The sequence below is a fragment of the Triturus cristatus genome, chromosome 11 (assembly GCF_964204655.1).
Source record: "Triturus cristatus chromosome 11, aTriCri1.1, whole genome shotgun sequence".
In the NCBI taxonomy this organism is placed as follows: domain Eukaryota; kingdom Metazoa; phylum Chordata; class Amphibia; order Caudata; family Salamandridae; genus Triturus; species Triturus cristatus.
In genome coordinates, this window is record NC_140594.1 from 289086427 (window position 1) to 289105408 (window position 18982).

The window sequence follows — 18982 nt, forward strand, 5'->3', positions numbered from 1 at the left end:
AATGCCCATCAAACTACACCACAAATTTTTCTCACTGATGCCCCCTTGCCAAATTGTGATTTTGCACATTAGGTTGATGGCTCTTGCCTCAGGAGTGATTAAGAAATCCCGGTTGCTCTGCTATTGTACTGTACATCAAATCATTGAGAGTGAATGTGTATCCCATGTGCATTCTGCCAAAGCAGCTGAACTGATAGCATTGCCCGTGCTTGTCTTTTGCGTTTTCAGAACTGTTTAAAGCTTTAGGGAAGGTTGTTTCACTCGTTTTCATGATATCACCGTGGTCTTTTAAAGATACGTTATGTTATGTTAATTTACTCTTGTATAGCGCGTGTACACCGACAGGTCTCTTAGCGCTTTACATTCTCATGGCTGTATTTGGAGCTTATAAAGTGTATACATCTGTGATTTGTCATTACTCTGTGGGCTTGCTCCATAAGGCTATGCTCGGGGAGATTCAGGATGGTCCACTTTGTGATTCATAGAGTATTAATTTCGTTTTGGCAATAAACCCTGTCAGACTATGATGAGCATGTGAGGAGAGTTTCATTGCAGATGGTATCCCTCCATCATTTATAGGATGTGGCTGTTCATGAGGCTGATCAAGCCTTGGGTGAATTCAGAGAATAGGTTGCAGCAATGTGTTATCAGTAGGTCAGAATCCCATACCATCTGCAGGTTAGTGGTGGGTTGCATTTTACAACTCCGGTTAATTTGCTCTGGGAAGGGACAAGTGCCACAAGTGTATTCTAATACCGCAGGGCATTTTGGAAACCACAAATTGCATAAAAGCTAGCTCTGACAACATTTACTGGCTGTTTGTAGACTGGGAACACAAAGTATTCGATTAAGGGGGCAGCCTGAGAAGAACACTCACGACCTTCAGTACCTAATTAAATGGTGGCTCAGCCATGATGTGCAGGCTTCTCACTCAGCCATGAATTTCACCAGTATAAAGAAGTGCAAAACAGTGAGTAGTTACATGAGGGTGGGATAGAATTCTGTATGCCTATATTGGGTTTCATGCACCAACATTGAAAGCCAGGCGGTTCTTGATACTCCCATCCTTCCAATATGTTGTTCGGCTATTGAGCGGATTTATGCTTCTCCTGGTGAGCCTAAGCCGTCTCCTCTCTTTGAGGAGTGTAATGCCCTGTGGCTTGGTGCTCCATCCTTCAGTTGCTGCCACAGTCAGTGTTGGTGGACCTGATTTGGATTACATGGAGCATGAAGTAAAGACTGATGTGGTCTGCCTCCATGGTGCTGTTTGTAAGTATGTTTGTATGAGGGAAGGAGTGCTAAGCATTTGCAGTCTTGACTGCCTAAATCACCTGCTTATGTGGGTGTTTCCTGTTGTTCAGTGTCGGCCAGTGTTGTGCAAAGGCATATGATGTAGCAGGGATTAAATGCATTTTCTGTTTACCACAGTCTTGGTTCATGTCATTGTAGTTAGGAGTTTGGTATATTGTATTGTTGTACCTTTGAACTATCTATTTTTGGGCATGGTTTTTTGTCTCCTGCTCTGAGCTTAAGGAACTTTTCTGTGACATTACTCATTTCATGCAGCTTCAAATACAGTTTGTAATTGGGTTTTTCATTTTTCACCAGGTGTTACTGGGTACAGTATTACTATGGGCTGTGAAAACCAACATAAATCCTGTCGGTATGATGCTCATATACTCCTATGTAATGCAGTGTTAATAATTACATAAGTAATCCGGAATGCATCAACCATTAACCCAAATATGGATGTTGTATTATATCACATCTAAGCTTCATGTGACACTGAACGTGCTTGCAAATGTTCATGGCTCTAGTAGACCCAGAAGTCATGGGGCTCACGGTTGTACCACGCTCATTTCTTAGCAGTGTAAGCTCGTTTTCAAACCTGGCGAGTGGAAGCGGGATAGGACTAGTATTGTACTAATGAACAATAACTTCTCCTCATGGCTGCTCAGTGCTTCCTTGAGGGGAAGATCCTGCGACCTGCACGTTAGATACATTTTCACAGGGAGTAACACGTTTCTGTCACATAACAATACTCCATTGACTTGTATTAAGAGGAAATACGTATATGCTATGTGGTTTTAGTGTATTATAGCTTTTGGCTCTAAGTGAACGTTTTCTGGTCAGTTGAAATGGCAATTGTCTGGCTCTTTTGCTGTGCTGCTTGCTATTTTGCACTAAACACTAATTAAGCTTTTGGCTTTCCGACATGTTGAGTTTGTTTTAACATGGCCGTGTTATTGGCTGTGATTCAACATTCAGATCTGCTGGGTGAGTAAACACGCCTGGTATTGCCTGATACAAACATTCACCCGCTAACATTTGTAATCCCATGGAGGTGTGTTTTTACACGGGACCATGAGGTGACTCTACTTCGCAAAACTCCTAATGGGGGTCTTTGTAGCATGAAGAGCTCTATGAAGGGGCTGTGTTCATGGCTGGCTGCTCCCAACTGGTAGGGATTGTCACTGTATTTACGATTGGTTGCCACCCTCATGTGACAGACTTCTAATGTGCTCGTGGTTGGTCTCTTCAAACCTCAACTGTTGGAACTCCGCCATGATGGGTCCTAGTAGTCACTGTTATTAAGGCAGAATATGTGCTTGATTTCCACGGGGAAGATGGTATACTCCATTGCACTGTGCTTTTTAACACACAAGAGTATATGTAGATAGGTGCAAAAACACACCAGTTTGCACGTGACGTCTTCTGTTTTTACAGGTTTAGAATTGCTAATAAGAAGTGTTGTTGTTAACTTACTCTGTAGGATTCATTATACCTACTTCAGAAAAGAGGTTTTGTCTAAGGGTGGGCGTAGTTCGCGAAGTAGCACTTCGCGAAGCTACGCAAAGTGAAGTTCGCACTACGCGAGCTACGCGTAGCACTTCGCGAACTGCGTAGTAACATGTTCGCACTGTGCAAGATGTTGTTTTCAATGATTGCACAGTGCGGACAAGCAACCGGCACTGTGCAATCATTGAAAATGGCATCTTGCACAGTGCGAACTGGTAGTTTCTCATTGCGAGCGGTCGCGAGCATACGCGACCCCTCGCAATGAGAAACCTGACCTACTCGCGTTGGGAATCTCGCCAGGAGGTTTATTTTCCATGCTCGCGATCGCCAACTTGATGTTGCTGATCGCGAACAAGGAAAAAGTCTCGCCGGGATGTCATTTTGCTTGCTCGCGGTCGCCAACTTGACGTTGAGGACCGCGAGCAAGCAAAAAATGACCTCAGCACTACGCAACACTAAGCTACGCGTGTTCGCACTGTGCTACGTGCAGTTCGCGTAGTGCGAAGTAGCGCGAACTTCGCAAACTACGCGAGCGTAGCGTAGTGCTTCGCCCAGGCCTAGTTTTGTCACAATGATCATAAAACCCGGGACCCTCGGATTGCCCTGAAGATTCGCCACAGTCAGAATATGAATCTACTGATTCATCTAACCAACTATAACTAACTGCTGGCCAGATGTATATGCTGGTAACATATTTTAAGGATCAAGGTGCCCAGTGCATATATCTGTGTGTATGAGGTGAGATAGCTGGTGTTAAGCACTTGTTTCAAACATTTGTGTGCATCTATTGTTTGAAGGTGTGAAACTTCACAAAACATATCAAGCTGTTAGTTGGAATGCTCTTGAATACTTTATTCGCCTTGCAGTTCACAGACTGAATTTTAATTTGCTCAGTTACTTCATGGATCAGTTGCAGATTCATATATATTCTGCTGGTCACAAATGTAACTCCTGGCAAACAGCACAGCGGATTACACACTCACTGCAAAGATATGCATGTAACCTTCTAGGCATACGTTTGATTCTAGGCAAACCTTACTTAAACTTTAATTCATCGGAGGTCCTAAACATTTAACATGTAATATGAGGCACTAAGAAACAATTTACTTCGTACTGTGTGCCATACAAGTGACCATTATAATAATTATGCACCTACGCTTTCTTGCAAGGCATTGCATACTGTGTACTATGAAGTACACGTTACTACTTGCCTAACCCAGAGAAAGCGTGCAACATATCAAGAAGTCATTTCTGCTTCTGTACAGGCCAATGTCTTGAGTTTGGTCATGCAGATGCCTCATCCACCATGTTTTTTGTATTTCCGTCTTGAAATGTCTGACCTCAAAGACAACTAGGGTGGCAGCTTTAGGTGCATTGTAGTCGAGGTCTAGACTCTGGCTTCCCTGGGGAGACTTCCTGGTTGACTTCAGTCTATTGGTAGTCAGTGCTTAATTTGAGCATGTGGTTTCCGGTGCTACAGTCTTTTAAACATATTATTGGGAGGAGGTGTACATCTATGCTGTGCTCAGAAACTGGACCTTCCCACCCACTCGTGTTGGTGTGGTGGACCAGCACTTATTTTGCAGATGAGTAAGTGTCAGTGCTAAAGATTTTGCAAATTATTCAGAAGCAGGAGCCAGCCTCGTAGCTAAGTTTCCTTTAAGGGAGTTACATGGAGGGAATGTATTGCATGTTCCTAGGACAAGGGCAGACCTGTAAGCTTTTACAAACTGAGAGATGATTCAGCAAAGTGGTATGATGAAATCCATAAGCTGACACACCTTTCTCCAATGTTGTGGACTGATTTAAATATATTATTTGAGATTGTTGTTCCTGGAGATTTGTGGTTGGTTGTAAGGTGGCTGTTGGATAGCCAGTGCAGGAACCCCCTGGACGTGGCCTAATAATGCACCATCTGCGGATGTAGCTGAGAAATAAAAGGCAGTGCTTGAGCATTTGAAAAAGCGAATTCCAAAGAGGGATACAAAGTGGGAAAAGATTATGAAAATAACACAGGAACCCAAAGAATCAGCACATTCCTATTATGAGAGATTTATTAAGGTGTTTAATAAACATAGCAGAGTTCAAAATCCAGAGAACAATGCTGTTGGGGGTTTCTGTCTGTTTTTGTGAATGGACTAAGGTCTCAAATTAGTAATCATATTCAAAAGAGCGAGTTGTGTTGGTTGGCAAAGGGTATTGATGAGATTTTGAAATTGACAAAGAACAGTAGAGATTATCTTGAGAAGAAACAAACTGAAGGAAAAACTGATGATTGCTCAAACTAAACAATTTGAAAAATGATTGATGAATTAAATGAGTTCAAATATGAATTCTGTGCGAAATGGTATGAATGGACAATTCCATTAATGCAGGTAGGTGAAATGAATACAATGAATGGAAATATTGAGATGTTGAAGAAGTGTACAGCTTACCATATTTGTGGACGGATCAGGCACTGTGAGAGGGAATGTAGACATAATTTAGAAAGAGTTCCAGACGATTCAGAGAGAAATCAAATGGTACAGAGAAATGATATGATGTTGAATATACCGAATTTTGGGCAGAATATGCAGAGTCAGAAAACATTTCAAATGCCAATGCCTACAGCTCCAGTAATGCAATGAAACTTGAGAAATAAAATGCCATATACTACAGCCATATAATTCAGAAGAATGACATGATTCTTACTGATTAAATGGCAGGAAGCAGTTCACAATGAAGGTGCGTGGGGGGGGCTGCTTACCTGAAGCAGTTCTGGAGATAGAACAAAGTGGCCCATATATTGACGGGGACGTCAATGGCCACTCACTTTCATTTCTGGTAGATGAGGGGGTTACTCCGTTCTACAGTTCGTCCTGTGGAAGTCCCAAACCTACCCCTATCTGGATCAAAAGTCCAAGTTGTAGGGATCAGTAATAAGCAAATTTCTAATCAGGTTTCAGCAAATGTTTCTGTTACAATAGGACAAATGCTAAACAAGCACCAGTTTATATTGAGTAATTCAAGCCCAGTGAACTTGTTTAGAAGGGATCTTCTTTCCTTTTTTTTTTTTTTTAAAGTTTTTATTAGGCAACTTCAATGCGTTCAATAGTATATAAAACAAATTTAAACAATACTTCAGTTCTGTAGAGTCCATAAAAAGAAAAATAATTAATCAGTAACATATTAAGACATATAGATTCTATACATTTTTAGATTAAAGGAAATCAAACATGTAACTTGAATTACGTTAATTTCAATTTTACCAAGTGAAGACAGAAACTAAAACCTTTCTTTCCAGGAAATAATAGGTAGCCAAATTAGAGTACCACGTTGTCTAGCCTTCATGCCCTTAGCTGAATAAATTGCCATTTCTTGATTAGAAATCGACAGAAACCGCGTTATCCATACTTGAAAGTTAGAAGGATCAATATCTTTCCATCTTGTAGCCAGTATTAATCTATATACAGCCATACCCAAAAACAAGCATATCTCCTCTTCCTTACTATGCCCAAGGATATTGTCATAACCTAAGAGGAAGAGGGTCGGGGACATATGAACTTTGTGATCAAATACCTCTTCCCAAAAGTCTGATATTTTTAATTTGAGAGAAGATAATTTATTACATTCGACGAACATGTGTATTAAGTGGGCTGGACCTATACCACACATGGGGCATTTATCGTCTATTCGTTTCGCCCATGCGTACAGTTTTGCCGGTGTAAAATATAAATTGTATACGGTCTTATATAGTTGAGCCTTGAGGGTTGATGTTAAAAAAACTTTACCGGCGAGAGAAAGAACCTTATCAATATCAACATTTGGATTAGTCAATTTAAATGCCCAAAGTGAGTCTGTTCTCTCCAAATCATCGCATTGTTGTGCCAATAGCAATTCATAGAATATGCTTATACTAGAATTTTTCGGCCCCCCAATATAATCAAAAATAGAGATATTACTCATTGAAATATTTAAAGATTTTGCAGACAGTATGGCATTCATTTGAATATATTTGAAACGATCATAGATCGGAATATTAAATTTTATTTGAAGATTCGAGAACCTCGCGCCGGACATATTGTCAAAAAAATCTCCGACTTATACCAATCCGAGGCTCTCCCACCTCTTAGCAATATCATCATTGATTTGCCGGAAGAGAAGAAAGGAGTGCCATAATGGCGTGTATTTATTAATTTTGGGGATAACCAAATGTTTCGAAATTTTTCTCCATACCCTCCAAGCACTCTCAATAATCTTAAACTTAACCTTTTTATAATACGATGGCTCTATCTGTCTCAACAGTAAACCATTGGCTTTTCTCCCTACCGCTAGTTCGTATATTGAAGGGATCCCAATCCGGTCTATATTATTACATATTGGTTTTATGTTGAAGAGTGGAAACATCCCTTGAAGAAAACTAGCCCAAAAATATAAAGTTATATTTGGAAGCCCGAGACCTCCTCTCTCCTGTGGTAGGGATAGTAATTTTGCAGATCTCCTAATTTTGCCATATCCCCAAATAAATTTAGAAATTTGTGAATCTATGGCTGTGATCATCTTCTCCTCAACTGTTAAAAGGATTGCACGACAAAAATATAATATCTTCGGAAAAATATTCATTTTAACAAAATTAACCCTACCAATAATTGAAAGATTAAGGCTATTAACCCTCAGAAGGTCTTTTTTTATAATTTCCACCATTGGGTCATAGTTAAGTTGATTAATATTTTCGATCTTAGGGGATATAGAAACACCTAAATAAACAGCGTTTGTTACTTTTCTGGGGTCATTAAATAAGATATTATTTGTGCAAATAACAACAGTTTTATCGCGATTCAGGGAGTATCCAGACATATCCCCAAAGGCCCGGGTTATGTCTTCAATTTCTTCGATTGCCTCAGTAGGGTTAGGTGTTACAACCGCTATATCGTCAGCGTAGGCAAGTATCTTAGTATCATACTTGCCTATTTGAATTGGTGTTATCGCGGTACTTGCCAATAGTTTCATAATCAGCGGATTGATATACAGGGCAAACAATATTGGGGAGCAAGGGCACCCCTGCCTTGTACCCCTTAGGATGTTAAAAGATCTAGATTCAAGGCCCATCGTCTGAACTTTAGCAATTGGATCTTGATACATTGCTTGAATAGATCTAACCAAGCCGGTCCCTAAGTTATTGAGATCCATTATTGCCCACAGATATTTCCATGAAACTCGGTCAAAGGCGTTCTCCGGCCCCCCGTCGCAGCCGTGATATCAAATAATGATATGACCCTACGAATGTGATCCATAGTTCCTTTATGAGGAATAAATCCATGCTGCCAAGGGGAGACCAGATGTTCTACTACCCCCCTGAGCCGATTAGCCAAGACCTTTGCATATATTTTGGAATCTGAATTTATTAATGAAATTGGGCGATACGAAGTGGGAAGCTCTGGGGGCTTACCCTTCTTGGGGAATATTACTATATTAGTCTCTTTCCAGGATGGAGGCGTATTGCCATTCCCCTGTATACCTATACAGAGATCTAATATATATGGTGTAATGACCGAGCCAAGAAATTTATAAAGATCTAGGGGGACCTTATCCGGGCCGGCTGCCTTACCAAAAGCAAGACCAGATACGGCAGCTTGTACTTCGGCTAACGTGATATCTTTATCTAAATCATCTTTTGCGACTGCATCAAGAGTATTAATCAGTCCACAATCCGCTAGCCAAAGCCGTAGTAGTTCTTTAATTTTGTCCAGCTCAAGAGTTTCTTCGTTAGTATAAAGATTCTCGTAGTATCCCCATAAGACCTCCAATATCTTATCTGGTTCAGTGCAAGTCTTACCATTTGCATATATATGGCTGATTTTATTAGATGATTGTTTCTGTCGGGTACGAAGGGCTAGTTGCTTTCCGACCCTTTCCCCATCTTCGTATAATTTATTACGGTTGGTTTGGTAAGTTTCTGCTGCCTTCTGATTAAGCTTATTGTTGATCTTAGTTTTCAAAATTAACAGTTTACTTAATGTGGCCTTACCATCGCCTCCTTTAGTAATGTCAGACGTATGTTCTCTCTCAGCTTCGGCAAGGTCTAACAACTGCGGCTGGTTAGCCAGGACTGCCTCTTTCCTTTGTTTAGCAACAAAACTGATAGTTTCACCCCTAAGAGCAGCCTTGAAGCAGTCCCACACTATGACCCTCGACGTACTATAATGATTGCAATCGAAATACCCCTGTGTCCAAGTCTTAATATAATCAGTGTATTCTTTATTGGCGAGCAATTTTCTATCAAAAGTCCAACTATAGCGGGGCCTATATAAATTGAACAGATTAATAGTAAGAATAAGCATATTGTGGTCAGAAAGTGTCTTGGGACTTTTTTCGATTTCTGCACCCAAGATCTGATCACTGACCAGCCACATATAGTCGATTCGAACATATTTATTGTGCGGGAATGAAAAATAAGTATAGCCGGGATCGGTATGTCGTTTATAGGCCCAGACATCAATTAAGTCAAAACTATCTCTTAGTTGGGAAAATGCTCTATAAACTTTGGGATTCCTTCCTATATAAGTAGACAAATACTGATGATAAGGGACTCCTAGATGTTTAAAAGAAATATTCAAATCACCACACAATATCAATATCTTAGGCCAGGAAGCCAACTCGAGCTCTAACTCTTCGAATATATATGGGTCGTTGTGATTCGGTGCATAAACTGAACATAGTGTTATTCCAGGCTCTAGCTCAATGATGACCCATCTACCAGAGGCATCTACTAGCTTACGTTTCGCTTGCCCAAAAACATTTCTGGCAAAAATAGCTACGCCACAAGTTTTGAAAGTTTGTGAAGTATTTGCTAATAGATTAAATCCAGGCATTTTTAATAAGTCCCGATCTTCCCATGCAATATGGGTCTCTTGAAAACAAAGAAAGTCGTAGGCCCCTTGCCTAATTAATTCATAGATACATGCTCTCTTGGCCCTATCATTGAGCCCCGCCACATTCCAGGAGCATATTTTTAACTTCCCCATAACCGTGTCCAGTTGATTTCCATAATTATCTCTCCACAAATATAAAAAAACATTTTCTTTATTATTAGATTTTAGTATACGTAAGAAGTTGCCATTTATTCCCTTATTTTTTCCCCCTCCACTCTGGCTTTCGCCGGCCCTTCCACCCCCCCCCAAATTACCACCCCCCAAACCGCACCCCCCACACCCACACCCTCAGGGAGACTTTTAGACTCCATAAGAGTCTATTTGATGAATGTGCGAATCGAAGCCCAGCGCTGGAGCTTGCATTTAAGTGTTTGAACTAACATAATATCCTTGAATACATCAATAACTCGTAAAATTTTTAAGCAAAAGAGCATAAGACCACAAGGATTATTTGATAAAGAGTAAAAGAATTAATTAATTGCCCTTAACCATGGTACACCTTGAGACACTTCAGGAAGTGTAACCTGATATTATGACACCCAAATATAAAAAAAAAATCTAACAGCGCTACATTAGGAGCCACTTCATAAAGTATCTAAGTATTCCTTGGCCTTGATCTCAGATGTGAAAAATTTTATGGACCCCCCATTAATTATTTTAAGACGGGCTGGATTATTCAGATAGGCCACTACTTTCTTCTCTTTAAAAGGTCTAATCAGCTGGCGAAGACGCCATCTCCTTTCCATCGTAGCGTGGCAAAAATCGGAGCGAACAAAATAAGAAATAGTGCCGCTCACTCGCTTTGACTCCGGTCTAGCTTTCTCAGATATTGCTTGTCTGAGGAGGAAATTACCAAAGTATACTTAAATTGCACGGGGATACCCGCCCGGACGTGCAGGCTGTTTTAGATTTAAAGGCACACGGTGAGCTCGTTGAATTTCTAAGTCCCAGTTCCAGTTTGATAATTCAGGTAGAGAGTCACAGAATATTTTAATAATAAAAGCTCGAGCATCCTCCCCTTCTAAAGTTTCTGGGACTCCTAGAACACGGAGGTTATTTCTGCGGAGACGATTTTCGAAATCCTCTAGCTTCCATCTTACATCAGAGAGCTCTGCTTCATGTGACTCTACTAGCTCATAGTTTGTTGCAATCTCAGTTTCATTAGATACTATACGAGACTCGAGATCAGAAAGTCTATCCCCGAAAGAGCTGACAGTTTTATTTAATCTCCGGACCACCCCTTGCACTTTTCGAAGAGTATTTTGGGCCTTACGTCCATCTTGAGCAGTCTCTTCCCTATGTGCTGCAATGGCTTGGAGAACAGTCTCCATTACTGTATCGACAGTGGCTGGTGGGCCCGAAGGATGATCAAGACAGCCAGGAGCAGCAGCCTGGTGGAATGGAGATGGAGATACAATTTTTGTCGCTGTGTGATCTGTGAGTTGTTCCGGGATAGATTCCGGGATAGATTGGGTAGGTTGCGTTGTAGGAGTATAATCCCATGCCAGATCAGTCGCACCATAATGGCCCTTTCTTTTTTTTATTACTGTTTTTTGAGCTCTAAAACCAGAGTCAACTTCATTATCGCTGCCCGTTGATAGAGAGCATGTATCGTCTGACCATTCTAACTCGTCGGAGAAAGAATAAAAGTCACTCGGGTCTTTTTCTAAATCTGTATCCAGGGCTCTCCTGTTGTTTGTCCCAGTGCTACATCCGGCACCCTCAGTACTTTGTTCTTGGGTAGCGTTAGACTGATTCACCTCCTCCGAACTAGGCATGACTATCGTCTTGCTCTGAGGTATATTACTTATAACTGCTGAATCAGCCATAATCTCCTTGCTGGAAGCTTCAGGTACCAATGCGGGAATTAGTGCACTCTCAGCAATCTCGGCAGCCTTATCTATAATTTTATCTAAACTTAGATGAGCGTTTTGAGGCAGTGTACTGGCATTGATATTTGTATTTGCATTTATGACAGTTTTTGAGTAAGGTAGGATAGATATATTAAGGGCGCCATGAGGGAAATCCTTGGTGTGTCCTGTTTCTGACAAATCCCCTTAAGGCTCTCCAACTACCTCTTCAACCACATCTCCCGCAAACATATCAGGACTTACTTCTTTTACGAAGTTATCCAGGGTTTCAGTGCTTCTCAGACGGGTCTCTGGCGTTGCGTCTATACTCGCTGATTTACCCTGCTTCGCCTTACCTGGAAATACTCTACCAGGTGTTCGGCGGAGGAGGAGGTCAGCAACAGTAGGACCGGCAGCACTTCCTTTTGCTTTCGATGATGCAGATCCCTGCTTTGGAGTCTTGGAGCCCACATTCAATTCTTGGGCTGCCCGCTTACCGCTTACCGCTTACATCCTCGCGCTGTGCCTGCCTAGCTGCCGCAGCTGCAGCCCTTGCCTTAACCGCGGCAGAGGAGCCAGCATTCTTGGGAGGCATTGTAGATTCTTTCGTGTTGGTGTCAGCGTTAGCGTTAACGTTATCGCTAGAGGTGGATTGGAGAACAGACCCCCCGTGCATCAGCTCACACGGCTTTCGTGACACCGACAACTGCTCACGACAAAGAAAGCAAATAACAGCAATGCCAATGAGTGAGCTAAGAGTCTTAAGGTAAGATCCTGTACTCGCACTCAATTTCTTATCGTTTGCCGACACCATCAGGAGACATGAAGGATAGCGGCCTCTTATTATCTGTTTAACTGTTTAACTGTTAACTGGTAAAGTCTTGATTCACTTCATTACTTCTCTTCTTAAGAACAGCAGCGCTCCATATACTCCGTTGCTCTTACTGATGAATTTTCAGAGACCAAAGTTTAACCCCCAGCGCTGGGCCATTTGCACCGCGGTCTTAGGTGACCGCCATCTTGCCTCCCAGGGATCTTCTTTCCAAGATGAATTCTGTTATTTATTGCAGACCGGATGGTGTTGCAGTAGAAACGCCGGATGAGGATTCAGTTTTTGAATTAAGCTCAGAAGACACCAGAGTAGAAATATACCCAGTTTTGACCAAAAGAAGACTTGAATCTAGATTTAAAACCTTCAGTTAGAGAAGAGGAATAGAATTTCACTAGGAAAGAAATTGCGTTAATTAAAACAGCAGAACCAGTGAAAATTATGGAAAAACCAGATGTGATTTTTTCCCAGAACTAGACAATACAGACTAACTAAAGAGGCTGAAGAGGGAATGAAAACAGTAATTTAGAAACATTTTGAGCAAGAAATTCTTCAAAGTCCAGTGACAAAGTGGTCAAAGCGAAGAGTTGTTGCAATGCAAAGGCGCAAAGCATGAGTGGCAGCAAGAATAGGGAGTCTCTGATCAAAGCAGTGACAAGTTGCAATTGAAAATCAAAGTTGAAAAGACTCTTTCTGGGAGAAGATAATTCACGGAGCGAAAAACTAACAACAGATAATCTAAGTTAAGTGCAAGCTCAAGTTTGAATCAAGGTATTGAGAAAGAAAGATCCACAAAAACTGTTGCTGAAGAATTACTTAGAAAAAGATTTGCAAAAGAAAACATTGCAAATCAGAAAAAGATCTAAAGAGACATTTGAACTGGGAAACTGATGAGAGCGAATCGGCAGCTGCCAAAACACCAGTTAGAAATTTCCCAATGGGAAATATGCTTCACCAGAGAGACTATACCTAGCTACTGTGTCAGAGGAAGATACCTATGAAGAGGACTATTTCCAAATTTATATGTGCCATAATATTTTTGAAAGAGGATCAGGTATAGAGACTCACACTACAGAAGAGCCACCCTAAAGGGGAAAATGATATTTTTAAATACTGAATTTTGATGAAAATGACTATATCGAGACAGTAGAATTTTGCTTAAAGAGTGTAATGAATGGAGAGTACAAAAACAACTGAGACAGATAAGAACAGAGACTGATACTTTTTGATGAATCTGATTTTGAATTTTTAAAAGTGTATACAAATTTTTATTCTAGACTGAAAAAAAAAATTCATTTTTGCCACAACATTTTTGTTTTTAGTCTTTACCATAAAGTAGGGAAACAGCAGATGCGGTAAAATTGTAGGGATGGCACGATTTGCATTAATATTATTAGTATCAATCGGCTTGTTTGTTTGCTTACTAATTCCTGTTTGTGTGCAGTGAAACTGCAAATAGGTTTAATGAGTAAGAAACTAAGCAAATAGTACCTTCACATGAAAAGCATTTAGTCAGTGGTTTTAGAGATAATGTGGATAATAAAATGATTAAAAAATATATTGACATTGTGAACGTTAGCAGTTTTTAGGTCTCGCCTGAGACAGCGCTTTAGCGCTGCTCTCGCGAGAGCTTTTGTAAATGGGGGATCTGGAAGTGCAAACGAGTGCTTTCAGGCCTCCAAATACAGTGCATGTGCGCCGGGCGCGCGCACCATTTGGCAGCCTGCACACCGTTTGCTTTCACTTTCGCGGGCCGCACTGCCGCTTTGATGTGATCTCTCTCCCCTACCCCCTCCCTTATCCTACTTCCTTATAGCGCGAGGAGCTGTCTATCCCTAGCGCGCGCGCTTCAACGTTCCTCCCCCACCACTGAGTGCGACGCGCGACGAGGGCGTCTTCCACAACTCCTGGGCTTGTTTAATTTAATTTTTGTGCGCGACAACTCCTGGCTGAGTCGTGCGGCCAATGCTTGTATACACTGCTCTTTCGCGCGGCCGCGCGTCTTCCACAACTTCTGGGCTTGTTAAACATGCGAATGGAGCGCCCTCGGACACGCACATGAAGTGCTACTCGTCCCTGGGAGCCACGCACCACCCATGTTTTAAGCTACAGCGGCACGACTACTTTGAAAAGTGTAAATAACTGGACTGGCCCCTTCCCGATTCCAATCCATTCCCCATCTGCTAATCCCCATCACAGTCCTTGTTCCAGGTCTTCCATCCTATTTTCACCCTCTGTGTATGTGTCGAGAGAACATAAGGCACGCCACCTTCATTCCTCACCCGTTCCCTAGCGCAGGCTGAGGTATGTGAAGTTTTCCAGAGGACACAGGCGAGCAGCCAAGTGTGCACCAGAGAGCAGTAACACAGGGGCCCCGGGGCGCAGGAGACAAGCACGCGGCTCTGGCAAGTGGTCAGGCAGTGAATTTGTGCACGTCCTCGTGTATATTTCTATGTGCACGTGTACACTGGTGAACACTAATCTCCCGCGTGCACCTCCCTGGCTGTGGGTGCACAGACCTTCCATAAAGCAACACGTCACTGGGCGCGCACTTCTCCATGACGTGTAAAGCCAGCAGTATTATGCGGCAGACAGCAGTGGGAGCTGCGGCCTCTACCGAGAGATCCGATAAGGGGCTGGCTCCCAGCCTGCTGCTGCTGGCCCAACAATAGGAGCACAAACTCCAATTGTAACACGAAGAATACCTCATCTCTGGCATTGTAGCCGCATCGACTGACTAGCAAGGAAAGGAGAAAAAGCTAAAGACACCTCTGCTTGCATTGTTTACTGCTTCAGAAAGACCATATTAGCATGCCCTTTCGACGCAGCAGGCAGCGCCGGTCCCGGATCCAGATGACATGGAAATCACACCTGTGAGTAAAGGGCTTCTTAGCTCGAACCCTAGTAAGGCCGTGTTACTGTAAAAAAAGTTCTGCATCTTTTGCTGTAGCCACATCCTGCAAACAAACATTCATCTTTAAATGGAGTTACCAGGCATTTTGTCTTAGCCAATGCTGTTCAGCATCGGCAAAAAAAAAATATGCATGTTTGCTGATGTAGAACAACATTAAAACAAGCATTGGCATAGCCAATAGGTCTCGCTTTTGGGACCTTATAAGTATTTAGTTTTGCAGCACAATATTCTTGGTGCAACAACATCAGCTGTTGCATGGCTAAACCTTGTACCTTATAAGTGTTTAGCCATGCAACAGTTGATGTTGTTGCACCAAACATATTGTGCTGCATAACTAAATACTTATAAGGTCCCAAAAGCGAGACCTATTGGCTATGCCAATGGTTGCACTGGTGTATGCAAGTACAATTGGCCTCCCAACAATTATTTTGCGTTGTACTCATCAAAATGGTCATAAAGATAAATTCTTAAGATTGCACACATCGCAAAAGCGTGATGTTTCTCAGCAAACTGATCAGATCATGTGTCAAGACCTCATGCACATCACCTAACTCTTCCCACATAGGTGGTCACAGTACAACTACACTTCCCTCCATCCAAACATACAAGTCTGCCAGTTTGCTTAGGACAGTTTGTGTGCCATGAAGCCAAATTAGATAACATAACATCATATATAGCCCATCGCATAAAAAGTCTTCCCCTATTGTGTGGAGTAATTTGCGTAGGTCCAAACAATTGCATTTCAAAGGGAGACAAATTGATGGGTTACCGGTTTACAAATGACAAAGAAATCTCCTTAGTCTATACCAGTCAGCTATGTATGTCAGTCTCCCACAAACCATTGAAGTGCATCATTTCCCGCCATTGGATAGTTGTGAGTGGGGGGGAACCTGCTTTGGTTTGGCGTATTGTCTTGCGGTAGGCCCTAGCAGATGAAACAGCCATTTATCAAAATAAATCTACCTCTGTGCATTTGAAGGCAGGATGCTGAAGCCGTTGCGAAGCTTGGTTTTGCTGCATCAAAGCTATATCTAGACCACCTGAAGAAACTCCTTGGAAAGTTTTTTTAAATTCAAATCCAATGGAATTGGCCAGCTACTTTTCTTTTTCTTGTTAAACTCTAATTTGTAAAAAGGAGAATGGGATGGCTGCTAGCTCCCTAGCAGCTATATATGCCATACCTAGCATGCATTTGTGGTTATTAATGAATGCACTGGCTTCTTTCCCGAACCTAAGACAGCCTGGAACAGGTACTGGTCAGGAAAAATAATTAAAGTCTAGCCTGTTCCAAAAGGATCTATCATAATGTTTATGGGTGTACAGTTCACAGCCCTAAAGCAGAAAGCTCTGGTATATCAACCGAACACCCACACAGCCTCACTTCATTTATTTTCCATGCCCAAAGGACCAGATTAGCCAAATCACAATTATAAAACATTTCCCTTAATTGTGGACAAGGTAGGGGAGTCCGCTTGTGCAGAGTGTGCAAATCAGAGGCTCTCTATTATTTGTCTGGTCTTGGTAGTGAAGATATAATCGAAGTTGGTATATTTAAAATGAATAGTTGTAAAACAGCTGTTTTTACAATTATTCCTTATGACTAAAATACACCAGTGTTGAACCTAACCAAGATGTACAACGTAGGGTTAATTAGTGAAGAAGGACGTCGAGGAGGAGGCAGGAGAGCGGCGATGTCGAGGAGGAGGCAGCCACGGAGCAGGTAAGTGCCTTTTACCTACTTTTAATTATTTTGGGTGGGGGAGGGCGTGGAGTGAAGTGAAGTTCCACGGACTTGCTTTCCAACTCCGTGGGACAACACCTGCTCCACCCAGGGTTAGTTTTATTCCACAAAATAATTTTTCATGAATTCACAATAATGAAACCTTGGAAGAGCTTGTTTAAAACATATTTTTTGTCATGTTTTATTTATTCAGAAGAGTTTACATTGCACTGCTAAATGTATTTATTTAGAAAACCTAAAGCAGAATGTCCCCTTGGAAGCTGTAGATAGTAAACAGTGTTCATTGAGACAATTCTTAGCTGCTGTTCTTTTTTTTAATAAATAATTTTTATTATTATTTTTATTATTTTATACATATGTATTATTCATACAATACAGAGCTAGTACATCCTACCCCCTCCCTTCTTCCCTTCTCTTGTAGTGGGTCTTTACTACTGGAGTCAATTTGTACAGATCATATCTCAGGGCATTCCTACAGTGTGTTATTCTCCGATCCACCCTCTTCCCCTCCCCGTGTGCATAGCATCCAGTTCTAAACTGATAGTGCCCCAACTAATCCTGTATGACCACAGCATCCAAAGACCCCCAGGTCTTCTTGTATTTCTTCTCGTAGCCTCTATCGCTGTAGACCTTTTTTCAATGATTTTACAGTGTGTCATTCCCTCTTCCCAATTTCAGAAGGATGGTGCCATGTACCAACTCCACCGTTGTGCTATGTCTCTTTTAGCTGTTGTATATCTCATATTCACCAATGTCTTCTGATATCTTGAAAAGTCTGAGGGCTTCCATATACCCAGCAGAGCCCTCTGGGGTGATAATTCAAGGGTTGCCCCCACTGCTCCCTTTAGTGATTTGGTTATCTTTTCCCAAAATGGGGCGTATCATAGGGCCGTGCCACCAAGTATGAATAAAGGTACCCTCGGTGCCGCACTTGCAAGGCACATTGGGGACACAGCCCTCCTGATGTTATAAAGTAATGTCAGGTTTGGTAGCACAAGGCAACCATCATATTTTGGTGTTTGCAGTGCCTGTATGGCAATACGGGGTTGTCCCTCTGCCCAAAGTAGCGCCCACAATAAATTATCTATGCGTGTGAAAGGTTCTTTGGAAGTTTATATGGGCAATGCTGCAAGATGTATAGTAAGCGGGGCATAACTTCACCCGCAGTCATATCCCCTTGAAGTGTGGCCTTGTATGCCTCCTACACCACACTGCACTTTTTACTGAGCCCTCATTTTCACTGAAATATAATTATGTTGCCTTATCTAGGGCCTTCACCACCAGCTTTTTAGCCAGTCTCCAAGTAGCCATCCTTCCTCGAGGCAAATGGCTCCCTCGGCCCTTCCCAATCTGGCTTCTGAGCCAACCACAGCACCGAGACCGCCCTCATTGCAGCCACCGACGACATCAGGACCATGCTCGACAACGGGGAAAACGCCGCCCTCATCCTTCTAGACCTCTCTGCCGCCTTCGATACCGTCTGCCACCAAACTCTAAGATCCCGCCTCCACAACGCAGGGATCCAAGGAAAGGCCCTGGAATGGATCACCTCATTTCTCTCCAACAGAACCCAGAGAGTCCGCCTCCCTCCCTTCCGGTCCGCGGCAACCAAAATCATCTGCGGCGTACCCCACGGCTCCTCACTCAGCCCGACCCTCTTCAATGTCTACATGAGCCCCCCGCCGCCATCGTACGCAAACACAACCTCAACATCATCACCTACGCCAACGACACCCAGCTGATCCTCTCCCTCAACCAAAGACCCAGCCACTGCCAGAATCAACCTCCAGGAAGGATTGAAAGACAACGCGGAATGGATGAAATGCAGCCGCCTAAAGCTAAACTCAGACAAAACGGAGGTCCTCATCCTGGGAACATCACAATCTGCCTGGAACGACTCCTGGTGGCCCACCGCGCTGGGCTCCCCACCGACACCCA